The following is a 27,324-nucleotide window of genomic DNA, read 5'->3' as shown; positions in this document are numbered from 1 at the left end:
GCACGTTCACAGGAGCTCGGTCCGTCAGTTCACCTGATGATGGCGACGTGTATGATTGCCGAAATATCGTGCCCGTTGGACACTGTAGACCGGCAGTACACCCGTGGATATTTTGATTAAGGAATATATCCATCACATCTGTCCTGTTTATATTCTCAATGTGGATTGTATCACCATCTTTGATTTCTGGCAGGGTGACATAGAACCTTGTTGACAGAATAGGACTGTGATAACTGATCAAAATTTGATGCGACATAATGATCGCCTGTGACTTCGTAGTGTTTAGTTGAAGAAAAAGTTTTCCTTTTATCACAGTATATATCACATTACTGTGCAGTGATCATAATTTTTACAGGAAATCAGAAGCTGGTCCTAGGTTGTGTTCCAAAACTGAACAGCATAGAGACAGAAGTGACGACACTTACTGCAGCACCTGACCATCATTTTGCAGGATTATGCTCAAGTACGTACAGTGCAAGCTGTTACTGATTTGTTTCACTGATTGGGTTGCTAAGTGCTTTACCACCTACAGCACTCCCCTGACTTAAGCCTTCGTGAGTTCAACGCGATTTCTAAACTGAAGGTGACACGCCACGGCATTCGCTTCAAAACTGCTACAAAATCGTCGGGCAATAGACCGCGCCGCTCGAACTGTCAACACAACTGGCAATGCTGAAGTGTCTTACGACTTTCACATCGCTGGCAACTGGCTATACACAGTGCTGGTGTCTACTCAGAAGGTCAGTAAAACTTTGAAACACGTATCTATTTTGTGGTAGCTGTAAATAAACAGTTGCCTCTATTAAAGTTACAACCCTCGTACATTTATCCCGTTGTCAGGAAGGACGGTCAATATCTTCATGAAAGAAGTCTGGTGTTGCCTACGGAACCATTTTTGTACCCAAGCGTCCGTTCTTCGTCAGAAGTAAATCGATGGTCACAAATATTTTTCTTCACGGCTCCAAGTGTATGGAAATCACCCGGGAAGAGACCGGGATTGTGTAGACCATTTGTGAGGGCTTCTCAGCGAAACGTCTGTACCTTACTCGAAACAGGATGCCAACATAATGCACAGCTAAATTTTGCCTCTACAGTTTCTCTGAGAAGCTCTTACACATCCTCGATACAATCCCCCTCTCTCCCCACGCTATTTCCGTGTATTTAGAGCCCCGAAGAGAGACTGTTATGGACGTCCGTTTGTTTCGGACGCAGAGGTGCACACTTTGGTACAATCATGGTTCCGTGGGCAACCGCTGTTTTCCATGAAGGTACTGACCCCGTTGCCTCATAATAGGATAAATGTTTTAACAGTGATGACGATTAATTTTGAAATAATAAACCGTTTACTTATCTTTCTCTAATTTACCTCGTTTTCAGTTCACTGCCCCTTATAACCATGCGCATTCGACCATAGGTTCGGATTGCTAGTGAATTTACAAATCAACTGACATCAATCAAATGTGCATTGAATTATTAACTCGAAAGTCACAAAAATTTATTATTGGACAAATGGTATTAAATCAAGTTTTCCATCCAATCTGAGACTATCGATCGACAACCTGAATAAGAACTGATGACGTCGGAGAAATTTTTGGGCCACAGCTGAATAACTCTGTAATTTGGACAAGATGGCGAAATTCTACACTAGCTCCAGGCGGTTAGTTTGTATATCAAAGCACGGCTGCTTCGTAGCGCAAGGATGCAAGAGTTCCCCGGTTTCACGGAATTGGCGCCACTTCAGTTTCCCTAGTGACTGAACTGGGAGGCCGGGCTGTCGCTAGCCAGAACAGATTGTATAACCCACCGATTGTTAGGCTGGGGGAAGGCACTTCTATCTGATGGTCTACCGTGGAGGGGAATCCGAGTTGATATGTGCGGGGCCCCATTTCGCGGCTATTATCCGTTGGAATCACTTAGTGATAGCAATAAAACGTTTGTTGCGACCATTTTCGGTATGAGCGACCTAGCTTTCGTTACCTAGCACCCATGGACCTAGCAGTTCGATGTAGTAACTCGCAGTAATTTCTGTCGTTTTACAGACGCTGGAATCATTCGTATCTCGATCGACGGACATGGCAACTGTTTCCATACTGCCACTGCCTGGGCTTCTGTTCAAACATACATTTCATGGCAATTGACTATTTCGAATTCGATGTCAAATTCCGAAATCTTTTCATAATTTCCTACGAGTACACTTAAAAAGAGTGGAGGAGTTGTTGATGTTTCATTTCTGTGTCGAGTGATATTTTGTCGTTTTGTCTTGACCTACAGCAAGACACTTTCGTGCTAGTTTATTTCATTAGATGTGAGCGGAGCGATCTGTTATAGCATGTAACTGTTTACCTCTAATTTCATGTGTTGTTGTGAATGTATTTTATCTACGTACCAGATGTTGTTGTTGTTGTGGTCTTCAGTCCTGAGACTGGTTTGATGCAGCCCTCCATGCTACTCTGTCCTGTGCAAGCCTTTTCATCTCCCAGTACCTACTATAACCCACATCCTTCTGAATCTGCTTAGTGTATTCATCTCTTGGTCTCCCTCTACGATTTTTACCCTCCACGCTGCCCTCCAATACTAAACTGGTGATCCCTTGATGCCTCAGAACATGTCCTACCAACCGATCCCTTCTTCTGGTCAAGTTGTGCCACAAACTTCTCTTCTCCCCAATCCTATTCAATACTTCCTCATTATTTATGTGATCTACCCATCTAATCTTCAGCATTCTTCTGTAGCACCACATTTCGAAAGCTTCTATTCTCTTCTTGGCCAAACTATTTATCGTCCATGTTTCACTTCCATACATGGCTACACTCCATACGAATACTTTCAGAAATGACTTCCTGCCACTTAAATCAATACTGGATGTTAACAAATTTCTCTTCTTCAGAAACGCTTTCCTTGCCATTGCCAGCCTACATTTTATATCCTCTCTACTTCGACCATCATCAGTTATTTTGCTCCCCAAATAGCAAAACTCCTTTACTACTTTAAGTGCCTCATTTCCTAATCTAATTCCCTCAGCATCACCGGACTTAATTAGACTACATTCCATTATCGTTGTTTTGCTTTTGTTGATGTTCATCTTATATCCTCCTTTCAAGACACTGTCCATTCCATTCAACTGCTCTTCCAAGTCCTTTGCTGTCTCTGACAGAATTACAATGTCATCGGCGAACCTCAAAGTTTTTATTTCTTCTCCATGAATTTTAATACCTACTCCGAATTTTTCTTTTGTTTCCCTTACTGCTTGCTCAATATACAGATTGAACAACATCGGGGAGAGGCTACAACCCTGTCTTACTCCCTTCCCAACCACTGCTTCCCTTTCATGTCCCTCGACTCTTATAACTGCCATCTTGTTTCTGTACAAATTGTAAATAGCCTTTCGCTCCCTGTATTTTACCCCTGCCACCTTTAGAATTTGAAAGTGAGTATTCCAGTCAACATTGTCAAAAGCTTTCTCTAAGTCTACAAATGCTAGAAACGTAGGTTTGCATTTCCTTAATCTTTCTTCTAAGATAAGTCGTAAGGTCAGTATTGCCTCACGTGTTCCAGTGTTTCTACGGAATCCAAACTGATCTTCCCCGAGGTTGGCTTCTACTAGTTTTTCCATTCGTCTGTAAAGAATTCGTGTTAGTATTTTGCAGCTGTGACTTATTAAGCAGACAGTTCGGTAATTTTCACATCTGTCAACACCCGCTTTCTTTGGGATTGGAATTATCATATTCTTCTTGAAGTCTGAGGGTATTTCGCCTGTTTCATACATCTTGCTCACCAGATGGTAGAGTTTTGTCAGGACTGGCTCTCCCACGGCCGTCAGTAGTTCCAATGGAATATTGTCTACTCCGGGGGCCTTGTTTCGACTCAGGTCTTTCAGTGCTCTGTCAAACTCTTCACGCAGTATCATATCTCCCATTTCATCTTTATCTACATCCTCTTCCATTTCCGTAATATTGTCCTCAAGTACATCGCCCTTGTATAGACCCTCTATATACTCCTTCCACCTTTCTGCTTTCCCTTCTTTGCTTAGAACTGGGTTTCCATCTGAGCTCTTGATATTCATACAAGTCGTTCTCTTATCTCCAAAGGTCTCTTTAATTTTCCTATAGGCGGTATCTATCTTACCTCTAGTGAGGTAGGCCTCTACATCCTTACATTTGTCCTCTAGCCATACCTGCTTAGCCATTTTGCACTTCCTGTAGATCTCATTTTTGAGACGTTTGTATTCCTTTTTGCCTGTTTCACTTACTGCATTTTTATATTTTCTCCTTTCATCAATTAAATTCAATATTTCTTCTGTTACCCAAGGATTTCTATTAGCCTTCATCTTTTTACCTACTTGATCCTCTGCTGCCTTCACTACTTCATCCCTCAAAGCTACCCATTCTTCTTCTACTGTATTTATTTCCCCCATTCCTGTCAATTGCTACCTTATGCTCTTCCTGAATCTCTGTACCACCTCTGGTTCTTTTAGTTTAACCAGGTCCCATCTCCATAAAATCCCACCTTTTTGCAGTTTCTTCAGTTTTAATCTACAGATCATAACCAATAGATTGTGGTCAGAGTCCACATCTGCCCCTGGAAATGCCTTACAATTTAAAACCTGGTTCCTAAATCTCTGTCTTACCATTATATAATCTATCTGATACCTTTTAGTATCTCCAGGGTTCTTCCATGTATACAACCTTCTTTCATGATTCTTAAACCAAGTGTTAGTTATGATTATGTTGTGCTCTGTGCAAAATTCGACCAGGCGGCTTCCTCTTTCATTTCTGTCCCCCAATCCATATTCACCTACTATGTTTCCTTCTCTCCCTTTTCCTACACTCGAATTCCAGTCACCCATGACTATTAAATTTTCGTCTCCCTCCACAATCTGAATAATTTCTTTTATATCATCATACATTTCTTCAATTTCTTCGTAATCTGCAGAGCTAGTTGGCATATAAACTTGTACTACTGTAGTAGGCGTGGGCTTCGTATCTATCTTGGCCACAGTAATGCGTTCACTATGCTGTTTGTAGTAGCTTACCCGCATTCCTATTTTCCTATTCATTATTAAACCTACTCCTGCATTACCCCTATTTGATTTTGTGTTTATAACCCTGTAGTCACCTGACCAGAAGTCTTGTGCCTCCTGCCACCGAACTTCACTAATTCCCACTATATCTAACTTCAACCTATCCATTTCCTTTTTAAATTTTCTAACCTACCTGCCCGATTAAGGGATTTTACATTCCACGCTCCGATCCGTAGAACGCCAGTTTTGTTTCTCCTGATAACGACATCCTCTTGAGTAGTCCCCGCCCGAAGATCCGAATGGGGGACTATTTTACCTCCGGAATATTTTACCCAAGAGGACGCCATCATCATTTAATCATACAGTAAAGCTGCATGCCCTCGGGAAAAATTACGGCTGTAGTTTCCCCTTGCTTTCAGCCGTTCGCAGTACCAGCACAGCAAGGCCGTTTTGGTTATTGTTACAAGGCCAGATCAGTCAATCATCCAGACTGTTGCCCTTGCAACTACTGAAAATGCTGCTGCCCCTCTTCAGGATCCACACGTTTGTCTGGCCTCTCAGCAGATACCCCTCCGTTGTGGTTGCACCTACGGTACGGCTATCTGTATTGCTGAGGCACGCAAGCCTCCCTACCAACGGCAAGGTCCATGGTTCATGGGGGGGACGTACCAGATATATCTTCCTATTTGTCTGTAGCATCACCTCAATCAATAAATTTTTATGTACCTCCTAAAACCTCAGCTACACGGGCTCGATGCCACATAGGTCTAGGAAACAGAAGTATGGCAGGTGAGGTTCATGTTCCAGATAATAGGGAATCTGCGGCATGCAGTTCGCACTCTTCTTTCTGAATCACGCCAGCTTCAGTGAAGATTAACTCTACGATGTTCATTGACCTTATATACTAAAACCTCGTAAAATTTACGATTGCAGTGGTAATCTCTTCCAGTTGGAATCTCTTCGTGCTTCTCGCCAATTAGAACATGTTAGTGATACGTACTGTCGAGTAACTACATCGATAATCAAGAACAGCTGCCAATGTGAGTAACTTAGATATCCTTGGAGTAGTGAACCAACTTAAATCACTTAATGAAACGATGTCTTCCGGTCTAGACCAGTGAGGTAGTATGCTGATGCAATAGCTCCATAATCATATACAGACGCTCGTTCGCTGAAAGATACGTGCCAAAAGACTGGAAAGTTGCACAAGTCACACTAACATTCAAGAAAGTTTGCTGGAGTAATCCACTACATTACAGACCCATATCACTAACGTCAGTATGCAGCAGGATTTGGAGTATATTTTATGTTAGATCAATACGAATTACCTCGAAGAGAGCGGTCTACTGAGACACAGTCTATACCGATTAAGAAAACATCGTTCTTGTGAAAACACAACTAGCTCTTTACTCTCACTGTCTTGAGTACTATTGAGAAGGAACTTCAAATTGATTCCGTATTTCTGGAAGGCTTTTGACACTGTATCACACAAGCGGCTTGCTGCGAAATCAGTTTCTAAACATTCTGCGTGGTGTCTGTTTGTTCTATATCGTGTCTCCCTACCACTTTCGCGCAATGACGCTCTGACCATGTTTTTTAGAGAATTGACTAGTTTGAACCTGGGACCTGTTGCTGGTATGGAGACGTTAGACCACACATGACATGTAGAATTCAGAAGAGTTCAGTGAGACTAGCGATGATATAACCAAATACTTAATGATTTCAGTGTCAGCTCCACTGCAGTCCCTGTAAAAGAATCTTAATACTAACTAAATTTAGTGGAAGTTAGCTGGTAAAATAACGTCGAAAAAGCAGTTAAGTTTACCATTGGAAATTTTATTCTACTCACAAAACATCGTTTATAAATTGTACTATTTGTGGTGTCACCGCCAGACACCACATTTGCTAGGTGGTAGCCTTTAATTCGGCCGCGGTAAGCTAGTATACACAGACCCGCGTGTCGCCACTATCAGTGATTGCAGACCGAGCGCCGCCACACGGCAGGTCTAGAGAGACTTCCTAGCACTCGCCCAGTTGTACAGCCGACTTTGCTAGCGATGGTTCACTGACAAATTACGCTCTCATTTGCAGAGACGATAGTTAGCATAGCCTTCAGCTACGTCATTTCCTACGACCTAGCAAGGCGCCATTATCAATTGCTATTTATCTGGTGATGCAAGTACCGTCAGACCGATGTTCACCAATTATGGATTAAGTATTCCAGAAGCTACGTACTATTTTTGCTACTATAACAACCATGTCCTGTTCCAGACCTCACGCCTGCCTGCATGAGTTAAACGCGTGCCTTTCGGCTTCCTCCAAACCCCGTGGATTGGCTCCTGCCAATTCACAACACTATTGATAAAAGGAAATGTTTTAATACAGGATGGTAAAAACCAACTGCGTTCAACAAAAATGTGAAAGAATATACCCTGAATGGGTTTCCAAGCTCTACAATGGATCGAAGGATGACCTATGCCATATCACATCTATAATCTAGGTTTAAATTAAGTTTCACAAGAGATAAAACTATCAAAATGGTCTACAGTGACCCTCAATTATCTTTAATTACTTATCTAACTTGTCGTAAATTACAGTGGCTGATGTAGCTTCTCAATAACTATATAACAGAAATATCATCGCGTTTCAGATTTTTACTTCAAAAGGCAAATGTGAACACCATGAGCTTTAATTGACGATCGACACTAGTATTACACAAAAGGGGGACTTAACACATGAGATTTCTGCAGTTCTGAGTTAAGCTTTATGCGATGTTATGCGGCATCGCGTGCGTTCATTACCTTGTCGGTGTTCGTCAGGGGGCGGCGGCCGGCGCAGCTCCGTCCAGCTCGCCCTCTCGGAAGCAACACTCTCCTAAATTCTCCTTACTACAATTTACCGAAGTTGTTTTTAAATAAAACTATTTGGCTGTGTTTTCATCTGACCAATCAGGGTGTCAATGTTAACCTTAAGCTGCGCCTACAAAAATTCTGTCCATCCAATGAGAAACGTTATACTTTTCGTAGTGGGGCAATCTTTTTCAAAGTTTGCAATGTAACAGTGACGTTAAAAAGTCTCACGCTAAAACTTGCAGCTGGTGTGGTCCTTTTAGCGTTATAGTAAGATCTATACTGTTCTTCTGGAGGGCTCTATCTTTTAACATGGGCTGGGGGGTGGTCCTAACGTAACAGAAACGCGAAAAAGTCTCACGCTAAAAACTTGCGGGTGGTGAAGTCGTAGCTGTTAGCTGGCGACGTGGGTGCCGTCCCTTATCGTAGGGCCTTCTCGTTTAACGCGGTTCTGCTCTCGGCTTCTGTTCTTGTTCCTCCCCTCGGAACATCGTCTGTCTCACGGTGGGAAGGTATGACATGCATTTAGGCATTCTTGTGTTAGTCTGTGGTATTCCATTTGCTCACTCGTTACTTGTATTACTTTGGTTAATTTAATGTCACGATTTATTCAGAGCTATGTGACATACTACTGGATTTTTTTATCATGTCAGGGTTTTCATGGAAGGTGTTGGATTTGCCTGACACCTTACATATCACCAGCCTTCGAACTTAATTTTTGCACTGAAGTTAGGCAATGATTGAATCGTTGTCTAAGTCAGTCAAAAATTATTGCTTTATCTAAATTTTGTTGCCTACTGTTCAGCCACATTATTCTGATCCTATACTAGTTTTATTACTAATTTATATTTTTATATTCTTCCACACTATTCTTAAAAATGACAAGAGAAGATTATTTTTATGATATTATTAATTTTTAATTATTTTCTTTCTTTATTTAAGTGTGAAGTTTGTTTTATAAGAAGTTTTTTATCGAGGGTGAGGAGACTTTCACATCGATTTTCTTATATATATTTCTTTTTATAAATGTAGTAATTAAGTAAAATATATTCCTAACACATTTTCTAAATATCATGTACAACTAAAATGTTTTTCTTTCTAGACACTCATTTCAACATTGTTACACTGACAAATAAGAATTATTTCCAAGGTTGCTTTGACAAAGAAATATACATACACAAGTATTGAGATATTATCCTAACAAATGGTACAAATGTAAAAAAAAGGGAAAAATCCAACAAGATAATTTTTTATTCTTTGTTTTATTTTTAAGGAGAAAATAAGTAAAATATAGTTATTCTTTTATTTTTATGAGGAGAAAATAAGTGGCATATAGTTTTACGGTTTTTTATACCTTACTTTTGTTCTTTATGTACTGTCTATTTCAGAACTAATTACTTATTTTTATCGATAGTCTATTTCTTATTTAAGTCTATAGTCATTGACTGTTATTTTGTAGTTTATTAACTGTATGGTGTGCTCAACTTATTTAGTTTTTTACACATTTCTTTTGCACAATTCCTACATCATATAATTTGATTTCACACATTCACACAATCCTATGAATGTTTAAGCATGAGGTTGGCGAATGTTTCTGCACAAAGGTGATGGACTTGAGCGAGATGGATGTGGGCAACTGTTTGATGTACAGCTTTGTTCGTCGTTCCTTGTTGGCTTTGCAAGTGTGTGTTGCTGTTGTGGAGGTCCCATAATGGAATGGAGCTGTGAGTGCAGAATCTCGTGGTTTACTGGCTTTGTATGCGTAAAAGTCATCGTTATGTGTCGCTGAAAACGGTCGTTTTTCGTTGTAATACTTCGCAGACAGCTATTTTACAATAGGATAGGAATTTGGGAAGGAATGTCGTCTATTCTTCACCCATCTTCTTTCTTGGTCTCAATCTTGCGAATCTTCAACTTCTGTTCTTCCTGCTTTTTCTCTGCTTCTTGCTTGCTTCTTGGTTCTTCTCTGGGCAGGATATGGAAATATTTATTGATAACTAGTCGCTTTGAAGTTCTCCTCCTAGTAACAGTTTGATAAATGGTTTGGACATGTCATTTCTACTTTGTGGACATTTTCTTCAGTTTCATGCATCAGCGTGCTGTTTCATAGCGGTAGTGTGACTTTTACACATATTTTTTGCCAGTGGTGGCTTGCCCAAGCGGTCTTCTCGTCGGGCCGTTTTTTGCTCGCTCCACTGAGTGGGCGCACTTGGAGACCCTTCCGGCGTTCAGCATTGCGTCGCGTCACTGCAGGGTGTTCTGTCCCAGCAGGGTTCTGCCTAGCAGTTCAATTTATTGCCCACTGCAGTTGCCAGGGCCTTCTGTTGGTCTCGCTGTCCTTTCCCTTCTCTCGATGCTTCTGCCTTGTAGGAATCGTGTCTTCCTAATAACGTCCTTTTCTTTCTTGATACTTCTCGTGTTGCAACTTGTGGGTCGTTGCATTTGGTCTTTGGTGGAGTTTTTACAATGGTTCTTACAAAAAGTTTTACTTATAATCATCTAACATATGTCTAGTACCTACATTATTTTACGCCTTCTTAAAAAGCTTTACAAATTTCGGCGTCCTTTCCATGTTACAATTCTAAGATATTTTGAATCTTAACTTCTACAAAAATCCTCAAATTCGTTTTATTTTTATTTTTTGTGTAGTGTCCGTGGTGTATAGCATTTTAGTATTTCATGCTGTTAGATTATCTATGTTTTATTCCTTCACCTTAATCTATGGTACTATTGGTGTTATTTTTATTTTTGTTTTTATTGAAACTACTTTCTTTTTCCCACCTTCCTCTCTCTTCCTTCTTCTTTCTCCTGACGATCTTATCTGCAACATAATCTTGAAATATTGTGCTGATTATTTACCAGTAATAAATTTAATCTTCAAACTTGTACTGAAAGTGTTTAATACTGCCAGTCTTAGGTAAAAACACCTCTGCTTTATCTCGTAAAATACCCTCAAAATCCCTTTTACTGTGTTCCAAAATACCTTGAACTTCTAGCAATTTTTCGTCGATTTCTTTATGGACTTCTAATAAGAGTTGAGGCGATTCCCCCTATTGTGCATACCATTCTAATTCTTCATCCTCTTTATCTCGCATCATCTTAATTGTTTGTTTATGACTGGTATTTCTTCTAATTTTAACTTTTTCACAAAGAGAAGTGTGACATTTCCGAATGTTATGCCACCTTTCCCTATATCTATTATCGCTCGTCTCTCATTTAAAAAATCTGCACCTAAAATCAAATCTACAGTTAGTTTAGGTATAATCACGAATTTGGCTTCGATCTTTTGACCTTGGCACAGAAGAGCTGGAAGAATCCAGGAGATACTAAAAGGTATCACATAGATTACATAATGGTAAGACAGAGATTTAGGAACCAGGTTTTAAATTGTAAGACATTTCCAGGGGCAGATTTGGATTCTGACCACAATCTATTGGTTATGAACTGCAGATTGAAACTAAAGAAACTGCAAAATGGCGGGAATTTAAGGAGATGGGACTTGGATAAACTGAAAGAACCTGAGGTTGTAGAGAGTTTCAGGGAGAGCATAAGGGAACAATTGACAGGAATGGGGGAAAGAAATACAGTAGAAGAAGAATGGGTAGCTCTGAGGGATGAAGTAGTGAAGGCAGCAGAGGATCAAGTAGGTAAAAAGACGAGGGCTAATAGAAATCCTTGGGTAACAGAAGAAATATTGAATTTAATTGATGAAAGGAGAAAATATAAAAATGCAGTAAATGAAGAAGGCAAAAAGGAATACAAACGTCTCAAAAATGAGATTGACAGGAAGTGCAAAATGGCTAAGCAGGGATGGCTAGAGTACAAATGTAAGGATGTAGAGGCTTGTCTCACTAGGGGTAAGATAGATACTGCCTACAGGAAAATTAAAGAGGCCTTTGGAGAGAAGAGAACCACTTCTATGAATATCAAGAGCTCTGATGGCAACCCAGTTCTAAGGAAAGAAAGGAAGGCAGAAAGGTGGAAGGAGTATATAGAGGGTTTCTACAAGGGCGATGTACTTGAGGACAATATTATGGAAATGGAAGAGGATTTAGATGAAGATGAAATGGGAGATAAGATACTGCGTGAAGAGTTTGACAGAGCACTAAAAGACCTGAGTCGAAACAAGGCCCCGGGAGTAGACAACATTCCATTAGAACTACTGTTGGCCTTGGGAGAGCCAGTCACGACAAAACTCTACCACCCGGTGAGCAAGATGTACGAGACAGAAATACCCACAGACTTCAAGAAGAATATAATAATTCCAATCCCAAAGAAAGCGGGTGTTGACAGGTGTGAAAATTACAGAACCATCAATGTAATCAGTCACAGCTGCAAAATACTAACGCGATTTCTTTACAGACGAATGGAAAAACTGGTAGAAGCGGACCTCGGGGAGGATCAGTTTGGATTCTGTAGAAATGTTGGAACACGTGAGGCAATACCAACCTTACGACTTATCTTAGAAGAAAGATTAAGAAAAGGCAAACCTACGTTTCTAGCATTTGTAGACTTAGAGAAAGCTTTTGACAACGTTAACTGGAATACTCTCTTTCAAATTCTGAAGGTGGCAGGGGTAAAATACAGGGCGCGAAAGGCTATTTACAATTTGTACAGAAACCAGATGGCAGTTATAAGAGTCGAGGGGCATGAAAGGGAAGCAGTGGTTGGGAAAGGAGTGAGACAGGGTTGTAGCCTCTCCCAGATGTTATTCAGTCTGTATATTGAGCAAGCAGTAAAGGAAACAAAAGAAAAATTCAGAGTAGGTATTAAAATTCATGGAGAACAAGTAAAAACTTTGAGGTTTGCCGATGACATTGTAATTCTGTCAGAGACAGCAAAGAACTTGGAAGAGCAGTTGAACGGAATGGACAGTGTCTTGAAAGGAGGATATAAGATGAACATCAACAAAACGAGGATAATGGAATGTAGTCAAATTAAATTGGGTGATGCTGAGGGGATTAGATTAGGAAATGAGACACTTAAAGTAGTAAAGGAGTTCTGCTATTTAGGGAGTAAAATAACTGATGATGGTCGAAATAGAGAGGATATAAAATGTAGACTGGCAATGGCAAGGAAATCGTTTCTGAAGAAGAGAAATTTGTTAACATCGAGTATAGATTTAAGTGCCAGGAAGTCGTTTCTGAAAGTATTTGTATGGAGTGTAGCCATGTATGGAAGTGAAACATGGACGATAACCAGTTTGGACAAGAAGAGAATAGAAGCTTTCGAAATGTGGTGCTACAGAAAAATGCTGAAGATAAGGTGGGTAGATCACGTAACTAATGAGGAGGTATTGAATAGGATTGGGGAGAAGAGAAGTTTGTGGCACAACTTGACTAGAAGAAGGGATCGGTTGGTAGAACATGTTTTGAGGCATCAAGGGATCACAAATTTAGCATTGGAGGGCAGCGTGGAGGGTAAAAATCGTAGTGGGAGACCTAGAGATCAATACACTAAGCAGATTCAGAAGGATGTAGGTTGCAGTAGGTACTGGGAGATGAAGAAGCTTGCACAGGATAGAGTAGCATGGAGATCTGCATCAAACCAGTCTCGGGACTGGAGACCACAACAACAACAACAACGGAAGAGCTAACCTTGTTTGTCTCGTAACTTACCCAGCATTGTTTCTAATAGGACCGCTTACTTTAATCTTATGTGTTTTCAGAACTGGCAACTCCTCATTGGCATTACACTGTGTGGTGTCACCGCCAGACACCACACTTGCTAGGTGGTAGCTTTTAAATTGGCCGTGGTCCATTAGTATACGTCAGAACCGCGTGTCGCCACTATCAGTGATTGCAGACCGAGCGCCACCACACGGCAGGTCTAGAGAGACTTACTAGCACTCGCCCCAGTTGTACGGCCAACGTTGCTAACCATGGTTCTCTGAGAATTACGCTCTCAATTGCCGAGACGATAGTTAGCATAGCCTTCAGCTAAGTCAACTGCTACGAACTAGCAAGGCGCCATTTATCCTTTGCTATGTATCTAATGAAGCATGTACATCAACAAGACCAATGTTCACCAATTGTGGATTAAAGTTAAGTATTCCAGCAGCTACGTACTTTTCTTTATAGCATTCATTACGTATCCTGTTTCAGACCTCACGCCAGCCTGCGTGAGTTTAGGCGCGTGCCTTTCAGTTACCCGTCACTGTGGACTGGCTGTCTTGACAGTCCACAACATATTTGGCGACGAGTAAAAACAGGGTCTTGTTCTTTATACTTGCTTAGATTACTTGTGTCATGGCTTCGCCTCAATCTCCAGATGTACTGTCCGAATTTTGTCGCTTGCAGAATTAGCAGACGCAGGCGTTATTGGATGCCCTTGGACAGCTCGTCCAGGGTCAACATGCAATACAAAACGATGCGGCAGCCGCTGCTCCACCGCTACAGCAGCCACAACACGCAGTTGCACCACCGTTTCGTCCATTTGATGCAAAGATGGAAACCTGGACGGAGTGGTCACGCCAATTTGGATTTCATCTCGCCGCCTACAGAATGCAAGGTAACGAGCGGCAGCCTCATTTATTGGCGTGTGTAGGGGCGCAAACATACCGTGTGATAGTGAAATTATTTCCCCGATGCGACGTAGCAACTCTGTACTACGAAGAAATTTTGTCTGCTTTAGATGCCTATTTCAAGGAATCAGTTAATGTAGTTGCAAAAAGGTATACGTTCTTTCGTACAAAACGTACGGCCAGTCAAACAAATCGGGAGTTGGTTGCAACTTTGCAAGGCCTTACAAGGGATTGTGCTTTCGAGTGTGAATGTGGGCTCTCTTATTCAGATACTATGATGCGTGATGCAATTGCACAGAACGTTTCTGATGTTCGTATACGGGAGCAAATTTTGATACTAGTCAATCCCTCCCTTTAACAAGTGATAGACATATTGGATAGGCAAGACACACTTGACTTTGCTCAGGAATCGTTTGAAACTTCGCCAGCTGTGTGTCAGATTAACCGGCCCGCCGGGCGAACTGCACGGAACTGTAAACAGCCCTCGCGCACGTCCGCGCATCCACGTGTCCCTCGCCAGCATGCAAATGCAGTACTAAAGTCATGCCCGCGGTGTGCTACTAGACATTCGCGTGAGAATTGCCCGTCACGCCAAGGTATCTGCTTTTTCTGTAATAAAAAAGGACATGTTCAGAGTGTTTGCCAGAAAAAGCTCAGATCGGACACTAAAAACAACGATTCCAGGCCATTTGCTTCGCGCCGGAATCGAACCAAGAATACTCAGGCTCGTGAACCTTCGCCCATGGACATTCATGTAGATAATTCGACTCCGCCCAGTGCCACTCCTTCTAACAGTGACTGTGTTCGTCCCACAAAAAGTGTGCGTCGACATCGACGGAAATTCCGTCAAGTCGCAAGTGATTCTGTATCAGTGTCAGTTCACGTTGCACAAGACAGTCGCTCTTGTCGTCAGCAGGACAATAAACTTTTTGTAGACTTGGACATTCATGGCAACATGATACCATTCCAGCTCGATACCGGAGCTGCAGTTTCATTGCTCAATAAAGACACGTACAAACAACCGGGCACACCCCCGTTGCGTGCTGCAAATCTTACGCTAACTACATATTCAGGTCACAAGATCCCTGTGTTGGGACAGTGCAGCCTTCTTGCAACCTACAAGGGACAAACAAAACTTGTGTCATTTTACGTTCTTCGTTCTTCTTCTGCAGTGAACGTGTTTGGTTTAGATTTATTTCAGTTGTTTAACTTGTCTATAGTCAATCAGGTCCTATCAGTGAACCAGACTGTGCCTTCGGCCAGTGTTTCACGTCTATGTGAAGAATTTGCAGACATTTTTGCACCGGGCCTTGGTTGCGCTATTAACTATAAAGCACATTTGGAACTGAAAGTCAACGCGCAACCGAAATTTTTTCGAGCGCGCAATGTTCCCCACGCATTGCGTGATGAGGTCGCAAGAACATTACACGATTTAGAATCACAAGGTGTAATTGAACTTGTGCAGGCTTCTCTCTAGGCTTCACCCTTAGTAACTTTGCCACAACCTTCCGGAAAGTTGAGACTGTGTGTGGACTTCAAAGCTACAGTGAATCCACAACTAGTGATTGCTACTTTTCCTTTACCCCGCCCGGAAGATTTTTTTGACAAACTGTGCCCGGGTAAATATTTTTCGAAGTTGGACCTAGCAGATGGGTACTTGCAAATACCGGTGGACGAAGACTCCCAGCGTGTACTGGTGGTTAACACGCATCTTGGTTTGTATCGCTTCAAAAGACTGCCATTCGGGTGTGCATCCGCCCCTGCATTGTTTCAGCAGTATCTACAAACTGTTTGTGCGTCGGTCCCTACTGCAGCAAACTATCTGGACGATATTGTGATCTCCGGAAAGACGGAAGAAGAACATTTAGCCAACCTCCGAACATTATTTCAGGTCTTGCGACAAAATGGTCTTCGCTTGCGGAAGGACAAATGTGTGTTTTTTGCTCGTGACTTACCATATCTGGGACATGTAATCAATGCACAAGGCATATATCCAACTCCAGAGCACCTCCGTGCCATACAAGACTTGCCTTCGACGCAGAATTTGAAGCAGCTACAGAGTGTGCCGGGAAAAATTAACTATTATCATAACCGTATCCCACATGCCTCTTCCATTTCAGCTCCGCTTCATAGCTTCCGCCGTAAGGGTGTTCCGTTCGTCTGGACGACGGAATGCGAACGCGCCTTTCGCCAGTTGAAATCTGCGTTGCTTTCAAATACTTGCCTTGCGCCATTCGATCCCCAGAAACCCCTTTTGTTGATGGTAGATGCATCGGATTTCGGGATCGGTGCTGTGCTTGCGCACAAAGATGGTTCGCATGATCGCCCTATTGCATTTGCGTCCAAATTGCTCTCGTCTGCGCAAAGAAATTATTCACAGATAGAGAAAGAAGCCTTGGCTCTCGTATTTGGTGTTACTAAGTTTCACGATTTCTTGTGTGGTCGTCAATTTACCATCATCACACACCACAAACCTTTGACATCGCTTTTTCATCCGAACACGCCTGTACCTCCACGTACAGCGCAGAAATTCATTCGCTGGTCTATATTCCTCTCGCAGTACCGCTACGCTATCTTGTATCGGTCCACTGCTAAGCACGGAAACGCCGATGCGTTGTCCCGTTTGCCTGTTGCTGAGGATAGAGCATTCGATTCTTCCGAACTTGCTTCCATGTTCATTGATGCGGAAACCGATGACGTGGTCGAATCGTTTCCGATTCATTTTCGTCGTGTAGCTACAGCCACATCTCCTGCCCCTGTCCTTGCTACCGTTTTGCGTTTTGTTGCTACGCAATGGCCCTTGTCAAAGTCACGGATCGGGGATCCGTTGGTTTGCAGTTTTTTTGCTCACAAGGAGAGACTTTTTATACGACGTGGTGTTTTGCTGTTGCGTTCTGATAATGATCAGTCCAGGGTCGTGGTCCCACGTTCATTACGGTCCTCTGTCTTACGGCTTCTCCACCAAGGACATTGGGGTATGGTGCGCACGAAATAACTTACTCGTCAGCACTGTTCTTGGTTCGGAATCGATGCTGCGATTACGAATATGTGCTCTTCTTGCATGGCGTGTGCCGCACAACAATCCGCACCACCGCGGAAATTCTTTGCATGGCCGAAAGCCACTTCCCCTTGGCAACGCTTGCACATCGATTTTGTTGGTCCATTCTGGAATGCTCGATGGTTGGTTGTTGTCGATTCCTTCAGTAATTATCCTTTTGTTGTCAGGATGTCCTCCACGACGTCATCTGCCACCATCCAAGCGTTGTCCGCTATCTTCTGCATTGAAGGTCTTCCACAGACTATTGTTTCCGACAATGGTCCACAATTCATGTCCGCGGAATTTCAGTCATTCTGCAAGGCCAATGGTATACAACATCTGACATCCGCGCCGTTTTCACCTCAGTCAAACGGTGCCGCTGAACGATTGGTCCGGACTTTGAAGTCTCAGATGTTGAAGTTAAAAGAGTCGCATTCTCGGGAGGACGCGTTATTGCTCTTTTTGTCCTCGTATCGCTCTCAGCCCCGCGATGGTCGCTCGGCGGCTGAGTTGTTTTACGGTCGTCCTCATCGAACCTTGATGTCTTTGTTGCATCCGCCACATCAGGATCCTGTGCAGCGGCAGCCACCTGTTTTTGCTCCAGGCGACGTTGTATACTATAGCAACTATCGCGGTTCACGGCGTTGGCTTGCAGGGCGCATTCTTCGCTGCCTCGCCGAGCTATGTATTTGGTTTTGGGGGCCTCTGGTGAGATGCGTCGGCATCTCAATCAGCTGCGCCTCTGTCGTCGCACGGGTTCTGCCGCTCCCCGTCTGCTTTCAGCGACGGTGCCGTCCGGTCAGCGGCCTGGGGACCCATCTACTGGCTCGCCTCATTCCTAGGTGTTACCGACGCTGCCTTCCATTTTGCCCCATGGCGACGCGCCGCCGCCGCCGCCGCCTGTTCTACCGCCGGCGACGCCCGCAGTGGACGCTTCGCTGCAGCCGCCAGGCGCCTCCCTGGGTCACGCGCCGCCGATCGCTTCCCGTGACCAGCTGACCTCCGACTTGGAACTCTTGCCCGCTCCGGACCATCTGTCGTCTTCGCCAGTCGGGTGCTCCGACTCGATGGAGGTCGACCCTTCGGCCCCTCCTGACTATCTACGGGCGCATACACCGCATGTTGGCATGCACCCTGGACTAGGTTTTCAGGCGTTTCCTAGCTCCCCTCGGACCGAATGGCCGGGTGCGGGTGGCACAGCCTCGCCTGTTGTTAGGCTCCCCACCTCGTCGCATACGCCACCATGGGGTCCTCTCCACGGCGGGCGGAAGCCTTATACCACAACCGTCCGCCGATTTGCGGGGGAGGAATGTGGTGTCGTCGCCAGACACCACACTTGCTACGTGGTAGCTTTTAAATCGGCCGCGGTCCATTAGTATACGTCGGACCCGCGTGTCGCCACTATCAGTGATTGCAGACCGAGTGCCGCCACACGGCAGGTCTAGAGAGACTTACTAGCACTCGCCCCAGTTGTACGGCCGACGTTGCTAGCCATGGTTCACTGAGAATTACGCTCTCAATTGCCGAGACGATAGTTAGCATAGCCGTCAGCTAAGTCAACTGCTACGACCTAGCAAGGCGCCATTTATCCTTTGCTATGTATCTAATGAAGCATGTACATCAACAAGACCAATGTTCACCAATTGTGGATTAAAGTTAAGTATTCCAGCAGCTACGTACTTTTCTTTATAGCATTCATTACGTATCCTGTTTCAGACCTCACGCCAGCCTGCGTGAGTTTAAGCCCGTGCCTTTCGGTTACCCACCACTGTGCACTGGCTGTCTTGACAGTCCACAACACACTGCATGAATAAATTTTCTGAGATCGCAGTCAGTTCACTTCCGGTATCAATTACAATATTGACTGGGATAAGCTTTACCATGGCCTTCACAATTGGTTGAATTTGAAAGGGTTGGTCCTGTTCTTCTTCTTCTTGCATCAACGAATCCTCCACTGAATCATACATTAGGCTTTTTAGGAATTTCCCTTGTGAATTAGAACTTTCTGTAGGATAAGTTTCGACTGCTACTTCTCTCTCTTTTATTTCCTCTTCTCTATTTCTTCCTTCATTTACATTTTCTTCAACATCCTGTACCTTTTCGTCATCCTCGTCTATCTTCTCCTTCTTCGTCGCTACTTCCACATAATCGCTTTTAAATGCTCTAATTATCGCTTCATAACTTCCTTCCATATATACGTTGGGTTGTGTGCCCACTCGTAACTTATTTTCAACTTCTGTCGACTGCGCATTATCCTCATTGAATTCACTTTCCCTGGTTTCCATCTCAAATGGCTCTGCAATACTCATTACTTCGCCCTTTCCTCCTACATTTGTTGTGCATGCCTCTGCTAATTCATCTTCCTCGTCAGTATTCTCCCAATTAATTTCGTCCCAGCACGATATTGTTATTTTCTTGTCTTCGTTTTCATCTGGTCCCTGCGGATTTGTTTCTTCTTTCTTCTCTTCTCGTGATAAGATTTTTATTTCTCTGTTCTAGGTGCTGCAATTATCCTGAGTCGGTGCGTCATTCTCTTTGGCATGGGCGCTTAGCTGTCAATTCGAACGTTTATCGGGGTTTGGTGGTCTTACCTCCACCTCTTCTATCTGTATTCTCTTTTCTTGTTCAGCTTGTTGATAGTGGTTTCTTTGTTGATAATTTGTCGGTCTATTGGTTCTCCATTACGCACTCCAGTTGTCGTTATTCCCTCTGTAGTAGTCGTTGCCGTTCCTGGGTGAATTATAGTTATTGCCATATTCTCTTCTAAACCCATAACAGGTTCTTTGTTGAAATCTATTGTCGTTTCTTGGTGCGAAGTTATCACATGGTTCGTAATTATTGTTTCTTCGTACTGTGTCTTGTGGATTCCACTGCTTTTTGCTTTCGTTTTCACGTGTGCTTCGTCTTTTTCTTGCGTCATCTTCCGAAAATATGAACTCTAGTTCCCTTAGAATACCTTTAAATGCTTCGACGTCATTGCTCCGCGACCTACTAATGATTGCTGGTATTTCAATGGTAGCTTCATCGCGCATAATTTAATCAACTCTCCGTCACTGTATGGTACATCTAAGCATTGATTTTTCTTTGCCATTAATTCGAAATATTTCACGGGACTCTTCTCTCCTGAATTTTCAAAATATGGGTTCTGTAATAATTCATACTTCACTCTGTTCTGTGCTTCGCTGGACAGATATCGTGAGGGAAACTTCTCTCTGAAATCTTCGTACGATCGGCATGTCGCTGCAACATTCTGCATGGTTTCTGCGACTGTTCCTGACATGTGTGCACACATAAAGTCTAATTTGTGTGCTAGCGTCCAGTGTTCTGGTAATCCTACTCGGAATTGATCAATAAAAGTTCGTGGATGTAATGAGTTTCCTTCTCGAAAGTGTTGAAATTTTCTGACTGTGAGGAAATGATCGTTGTCGTCTTCGTCATAGTTCCATATGAAATTCGCGAGTCTTCGCCACTTTTGTTTCTGATCATTTCTCCCGTCGTTCTTTCCGGTTGTGGTAGATCCATTGGATATTGTCCACTGTAACTTTCGCCTACCCTTGCGTAGTATCGTTGGAGTCGTACGCAATAATTTTCTTCTATGGGTTGTGAACGTGTACCTGAATGCATTGCACTGTACTCTTCGCGACCTGGCTTTCCATTGTCACGTATGTTACTTTCCGCCTGTGACTGGAATCGCAAATGCATGATATCTTCGTTAATTGCTTGATTACGCAAGTTTGTACGTCCGCTTGTACCTTGTCAATGTCTGTTCTCAATTGATTGTGACCTGTTATTAAGTTTCCTATCACTTCTCGAGATTCTTTTGCCTCGTCTTCAATATGACTTAGGTGTAACTGAATTTTTTTTGTTTTGTTCTTTAATCTCACGAATTTGTGTCGTGGTTTCTGCATTCTGAATTTGAATTTGGTTCACAATGTCTTTATTTTGCCTTGTCATTATTTCCGTAATTTGTTGTAATAATTTTGCCAGATTGGTGGGTCCTATTGCGTTTTCTTCCGACGTCCTACGCTCTGTGTTTCCGCCCAATTGTTGGTTTGCAACCGATTGCATTGAACTGTGCTGTGACACGTTTCTGCTCGCATTCCTCGTACTCTGTGGTGATGGAGCTCTGATTACTTGTACTATGGGTTCTACGTATTCAAGACGTAAGTTAGAATCCTCATCGACTGTCTTTCTACTTACCTACTCCTCTGCCGTATGCTGACTTATGTTTTCTATGCCTTGACATACATTATCCTCGTTATGGTGCGTTATCTGTCCTATTTCTCGCGATACTGCATCGTCTGTTGTACTGTCATCTATTCTCTGTCCATTTTCATGCAGCGTCTCTACCTCAATTCGGTCAAGGTCTCGATCTGCCATTGCTAATCTTTCCGAATTCCTTATTTTCTGTTTTAAAAGCAATTCACGCGCCCTACTTCGCGTCAACATGCGCTCATACGATCTCACGCGCTTCATAAACTTTTTGTTCACAGGACTTGACACTACCAAGACTGACAATCCATTCACTTACTTGTTGGGTCAGAACCAATTTGTCAACGATGTATCCGCCAACTGTGCACTTGCATTGGAGAGAAAACTTAATTCTAACAATATTAAAATTCATAACTTAATTATGCTGTTGTCTCTGCCAGTCTGACTTTCTATTGCAGCTACTGTTTTCGACTATGTATAACTTTAGGAAAAAATTTTTTTTTACAAAAATTTTTCAACAAGATATTTTTCTCACCTAGTTAGGCATGTGGTCGACCTTCAATCTTGGTATATTACCATCCTGGCAGGGTCGCCATTTTCTAAACATTCTGCGTGGTGTCTGTTTGTTCTATATCGTGTCTCCCTACCACTTTCGCGCAACGACGCTCTGAGCGTGTTTTTTAGGGAATTGACCAGTTTGAACCTGGGACCTGTTGCTGGTACGGAGACGTCAGACCACACATGACATGTAGAATTCAGAAGAGTTCAGTGAGACTAGCGATGATATAACCAAATACTTAATGATTTCAGCGTCAGTTCCACTGAACTCCCTGTAAAAGAATCTTAATACTAACTAAATTTAGTGGAAGTTAGCTGGTAAAATAACGTCGGAAAAGCAGTTAAGTTTACCATTGGAAATTTTATTCTACTCACAAAACATCGTTTATTAATTGCACTATTGATAAAAGGAAATGTTTTAATACAGGATGTTAAAAACCAACTGCGTTCAAGAAAAATGTGAACGAATATTCCCTGAATGGGTTTCCAAGTTCTACAATGGATCGAAGGATGACCTATTCCATATCACATCTATAATCTAGGTTTAAATTAAGTTTCACAAGAGATAAAACTATCAAAATGATCTACAGTGACCCTAAATTATATTTAATTGCTCATCTAACTTGTCGTAAATTACAGTGGCTGATGTGGCTTCTCAATAACTATATAACAGAAAAATCATCGCGTTTCAGATCTTTACTTCAAGTGGCAAATGTGAACACCATGAGCTTTAATTGACGATCGACACTAGTATTACGCAAAAAGGACATGTAACAGATGAGACTTCTGCAGTTCTGAGTGAAGCTTTATGCGCTGTTGTGCGGCATAGCGTGCGTTCATTACCTTGTCGGTGTTTGTCACGGGGCGGCGGCCGGCGCAGCTCCGTCCAGCTCGCCCTCTCGGAAGCAACACTCCCCTGACTTCTCCTTACTACAATTTACCGAAGTTGGTTTAAAAAGAAAACTATCTGGCTATGTTTTCATCTGACCAATCAGGGTCTCAATGTTAACCTTAAGCTCCGCCTACAAAAATTCTGTGTACCCAATGAGAAACGTTATACTTTTCGTGGTGGGGCAATGTTTTTAAAGTTTGCAACGTAACAGAGACGCGGAAAAGTCTCACGCTAAAACTTGCAGCTAGTGTGGTCCTTTTAGCGTTGTCGTAAGATCTATACTGTTCTTCTGGAGGGCTCTAGCTTTTAACATGGGCTGGGGGGGTGGTCCTAACGTAACAGAGACGCGAAAAAGTCTCACGGTAAAAACTTGCGGGTGGTGTAGAAGTAGCGGTTAGCTGGCGACGTGGGTGTCCGTCCCTTGTCGTAGGGCCTTCTCGCTTAACACGGTTCTGCTCTCGGCTTCTGTTCTCGTTTCTCCCCTCGGAACTGCGTCTGTCTCACGGTGGGAAGGTATGACATGCACTTAGGCATTCTTGTGTTAGTCTGTGGTATTCCATTTGCTCACTCGTTACTCGTATTACTTTGGTTAATTTAATGTCACGATTTATTCGGCGCTATGTGACACACTACTGGATTTGCTTATCATGTCAGGGTTTTCATGGAAGGTGTAGGATTTGCCTGACACCTTACAAGTTATGTGACTGGATTCGTGATTTCCTGCCAGAGAGGTCACAGTTCGTAGTAGTTAACGGAAAGTCATCGAGCTTTACAGCAGAAGTGGTGCATCGCGGCCCCTTAGGTAGTGTTACAAGCCCTTTGCTATTCCTAACCTATTTAAACGGTTTGGGAGACAATCTGAGCAGCTGTCTTTGGTTGTTTCCAGATGATGCTTTCGTGTATCATCTAGTAACGTCATAAGAAAATTAAGAGAAGTTGCAGAGCGATTTAGAAAAGATATATGTAAGGTGTGAAAATTGGCAATTGATCCTAATTAATGGAAAGCGTGGGGTCTTCCACATTAGAGCTAAGAGAAAACCGCTAAACGTCAGTTACACAATTAATCAGTCAAATGTAAGAGCAGTAAATTCAACTAAATATATAGGAATTACAATTCCGAACAACTTAAATTGAAGGGACACGTAGAAAGCGTTGTGGGGATGGCAAACCAAAGACTGTATTTTACTGGCTGAATACTTATAAAATGCAACAGATCTGCTACGGTGACTGCCTACACTACGCTTGTCCGTATTGTTTTGAGGTACTACTACGTGATCTGAAATCCTTACCAGATAGGATTAACGGAGCACATCGAGAATGCTCAAAGAAGAGCAACACGTTTTGTATCGTCAAGAAATAGGGGAGAGAGTGTCTCTGACAGAATACAGGGATTGAGGTGGACATCATTAAAACAAAAGTGTTTTTCGTTGCGGCGGAATCTTCTCGCGAAATATGAATCACCAACATTTCTGCGAAAATATTTTGCTGTCGCCGACCTACATAGGGAAAAAAGTAATCATAATAAAATAGGGGAGATCAAAGCTCGCACGGAAAGGTGTAGGTGTTCGTCTTTTCCACGCACTGTTCGAGATTAGAATAATATGGAATTGTCGCGAAGGTCGCACGATGAATCCTATGCCAGTGTGTTCTGTGGAGTATCTGTGTAGATGAAGATGACAATGTAGTTGTTTGGCTGAATCCGGAGGTTTGCTAGCACTGGCGCACTTGTGATAAATATTGCGAATATATAGTAATGGTTTAGCTGTTTTCTAATACTCGGCATACTTGTTTTATCGCTTAGAATTTATCTCAGTATGACATCCTACATGAAATATCAAGCAGCTGCAGTTGGAAGGATGTTAGTTTATACCAAATTGTCCTCGTTTCACTGCTAATCCCGCCTTTTGCTAGTGAGATTAGCATAAAATAGGAGGCACTAGTTTTAATTTTAACACTAATACAGTGTGCGATTTGCCTCAAAGCAGATAAAGATTCGGACGATGGAGAATTCAGCCAAGAGGGACATTTCCTTCAATAAGATAATGACAGTGCTAAAGACGTTGAAGTATCAAATGAGAAATCAGATGAAAACTCCCTGCTCGAACTTAGAAGATAGCAGAATTCTATCGACTAGTCTTGCGTGTAAAATACGTTTGGAGTCACAATAATAACAATAATTAGTAGCTAGTGGGTTATCTTCAATTATGACCCTTTTTTTCCCCATAACAGTTAGAGCAGTAAATTGTCATTGTGGGGTATAAAACAGGACATTTTGTACTTATTTTGTATGTAACATACCACTGGAGTTTTAATAACTGTAATCAACTGGTGGATAACCTGTAGATTATGACTTCCTTTCAATTAAATTTTCAAAATAGCACTCCGTCTTCAGGCCACGAGTGGTCTACCGGGACCATCCGACCGCCGTTTAATCTTCAGCGGAGGATGTGGATAGGGGAGGTGTGGGGTCAGCACACCGCTCTCCCGGCCGCTATGATGGTATTATTCACCGAATCCACTACTATTCGGTCGAGTAGCTGCTCAATTGGCATCACGAGGCTGAATTCACCCCGAAAAGTGGCAACAGCGCATGGCGGCCTGGATGGTCACCCATCCTAGAGCAGATCACGCCCGACAGCGATTAACCTCGGTGATCTCATGGGAACCGTTGTAGCCACTGCTGCAAGGCCGTTGCCTTCAATAAAATCTGGAGTAGTAAAACTTACGATGGTTTAGGAGTATAATATTTGCTTCCTTTAGTGCTCTGGGGTTAATACCAGTAATTTAAAGCAGGGTCTACATAGCTCATCACGTCTGTCGATGTTTCGGCACTTGTAATGAAGCTCTCAGCCTTTATTTGGCTTGAATGCATCCAGATCAAGAGTTTAGATTTCACCACGAGCCCCGTGAATACAAAACTAAATTAAGTAACCGACGAAGGACTCTAAGCATTCGTTGTTTGAGGAAAGTAGTCATGAAAACACCTTCTTTACAGTTAGTTTACATAATAAATTGAGTTGCACTCTATGATGTGTGAAAGGTTAATTATTCATTTAACAGAATTATTGATTGAAGACGTACGATAGGGTTATGGTCAAAAAAACTCGAAAATTTTTTATTGCGAAAATCAATATATATACATTGAAGCGTTACTCTCCCACCCTCCAATATATATATATATATATATATATATATATATATATATATATATATATATGCGCGAACTCCAAAAGTAACGATTCCGTGAGCGTTTGAAGCCGAGAATGCACGGCGTTAGAGAACCGGGTTGCTACAAGCCGTTATAGATGCCATCACCCTATTTATACCGATTTGAGTAACCTTGATTTTCTGGAGCGTTGTTTTGGCGGTTTTTCTCAAAATTTGAAATAAAGTGTTAATAGTTTCACTTGGGGAAACGCTCCAAAGGTAACACCTAGCCGAAGCTAAGTTGTCAACATAACTTCAAATTTGGTCGCATGTCTATTCACTGTAGGCCATACCGCACTAATGCAAGTGGCACATGTGATTCAAATCAAAATCGACGATGAAAAGCGCCGATTCTGTAAAGATAGAGACGCCAGCGGTGAATCGCTCGGCGACGGAAAGGGCTTTGACGATGAAATTGAGGGCTTAACAGGTCAAAGCAGCAGAAAGCGGCCATTCACTAGCCGAGGCAATACTTACTATGGACCAGGCACCGATGAAATCGTGTAAGTTTCAAGCTTTGTCCTTTTTTTATATGATAAATAGTTGCCAAACTCGACGTGTGCTTTTCTCAGAACTATGCTTTTCGGCATGGTTGTCATCGCCCACGGTACAATTTTCATCGAATATTTATGATTTTTGGCCTCACTGAATTCGCTGCAATTCTTTGTATCTGATTTTTTTATATTGATAGTATTTTTTCAGTCAAAAAAGGGGGTCCAAAACACGACCGCTTTTTCAAATATCCATAATAGAACTTTTTTTATTTTTTTTTGCAAGTCCCTACGATGAACTGAAATTACATCTGTAAGTATCAGGGCGATGTTAATTTCATGTCTCAGGTAAGTACAAACGGACTTACAGCGACAGCGGTCGATCTACTTCCTTTCAGAGCTGTTTAGAAAAATCCCAATTTCAAAGTGAAAATATTAATATTTTTCAATAAATAATACTAATAAAAATTTCAGTGTATGCTTTACATTAAAGTAAACCCCATTTGTGTACTAGATTCCATTACGGAGAAAAAAT

The sequence above is a fragment of the Schistocerca piceifrons genome, chromosome 4, assembly GCF_021461385.2.
Source record: "Schistocerca piceifrons isolate TAMUIC-IGC-003096 chromosome 4, iqSchPice1.1, whole genome shotgun sequence".
NCBI lineage: Eukaryota > Metazoa > Arthropoda > Insecta > Orthoptera > Acrididae > Schistocerca > Schistocerca piceifrons.
The sequence above is the reverse complement of the archived record's forward strand: the minus strand, read 5'-3'. Positions refer to the sequence as shown.